This window comes from Poecilia reticulata, unplaced genomic scaffold, assembly GCF_000633615.1.
Source record: "Poecilia reticulata strain Guanapo unplaced genomic scaffold, Guppy_female_1.0+MT scaffold_369, whole genome shotgun sequence".
Classification (NCBI taxonomy): Eukaryota; Metazoa; Chordata; class Actinopteri; order Cyprinodontiformes; family Poeciliidae; genus Poecilia; species Poecilia reticulata.
The window spans coordinates 6,701-8,260 of NW_007615139.1; positions in this window are offsets into that span (position 1 = coordinate 6,701).

The window sequence follows — 1,560 nt, forward strand, 5'->3', positions numbered from 1 at the left end:
GAGTCCTGGTTCCTCTGGTCGTGTTTCTCCTCACAGTCCATCCATCCTCACAGGTCAGAGTCACTGATTCTCCTTGAAAGAACTGAGATCTGCTGGGACTCACAGTCAGAGCAGCTGCAAGGAAAACAGAAGGACATAAATATCTATCTGCTCTGAGACTAAGCAATCCTARTGATGATTAATACTCCACCTCAGGTCTTTATTGGGTWAATAGAAGTGATTAGCTGAAGCTCACAATTAAACTTTACTTTCAGGTTTCACTGGTCATCTGAGCTTCCACCACTTCCTGTGCATACACCACCAGGCTCCAACTCTGGAGAGGTGGGTTGGACTCACTGGTCCAGACTCRGTTAGCTTAAATCTGACATAAAAACAGGGACTACTTTGTTTCAGTAGGTAACGTCTCATCAACGCTGATTCTGCTCTGCATCTCCAGAACCAGAACCAAATAAATGACCAATCAGCCTGTCCTTCTGCATGTATTTACAAGATTGTGGTGCTGTGTCCGCGCAAGTTACCATTTTTGTTAACTCCTTTTTCCTTTGTCTCATTCAGATTAGTAATAAAGTTATTCAAAATTGAGCAGGGTAGAGTTTGAGAAAGGAGCGGTGAAAGTGGGAGTGGACTTTTCTGATTAACTACAAATGTTGACCTGTCACTGCAGGTTTGGTGGAGAGAGCAGTGTAAGGACATGAATGTTCCTGAAGTCAATGATGGGAGTCCCCACTAAGAGTTGTTCAGTAATGTTTCCTGCTAAGGAGCAAGAGGAGTCGGAGGACACCAAGGTGGTAAAAAGCTTTCCTGTCGCTGGGCAGTAAGAAGTGATGAGATTGGTCAAGCTGCTCTCACAGACCTCTGCAGTGTCATAAGAGCAGGAGCTCCTAGATCCTGGAGACCATCTAGTGTTGCTTCCCCAACCCAGAACTTATCTGCCCTCTTTGGCATGAAAGAACAAACCACTTTCCTTAACAATAGACAAACAACCAGACCATCTGAGTTGGGCTCCACAGAAWCCCTGGTACATCACAATCAGGGATTCAGGCCTCTAGTCCAATCAGGTCTCTCTGACCAGAACCTATAACAGGAAACCAGATCCACTGTTGGTCAGAGCAGACTGACAGACCCCTTGACTCTGTATTTCTGTTCCCACCAGACAGAAATCAGACTGGAGTTGCTGCTCTTCTGCAACGATACTAGTTTACCTACATTGCAGCTCAGCCATCTTAGWGAAAATATTTAAGAAATCCCTTAAATACATTATGCGAGCAAAGACGWCTGTATGATTACTGTTTGGWCTCGAGMTCAGATGAAGRMTAGAGCACATAGGGAACCGGTCCCTCACACTAAAGCGTTGATAAAACTCCATCTGAAGTTAATATTTATTTTAATTGACAGTTTCCTCACTTCATCTACTTGAGACTTCACTTCCTTGAAAACTGTGCTAACATTTACTAACCTTGGTATGTTGAGCAGAACAACAGGGAGTCCAGAGCTGAAGAGAGAAAACAATCAAGCTGTAGATTTATGGTTTTTAATTCACTAAACCATCAGACTCAATAC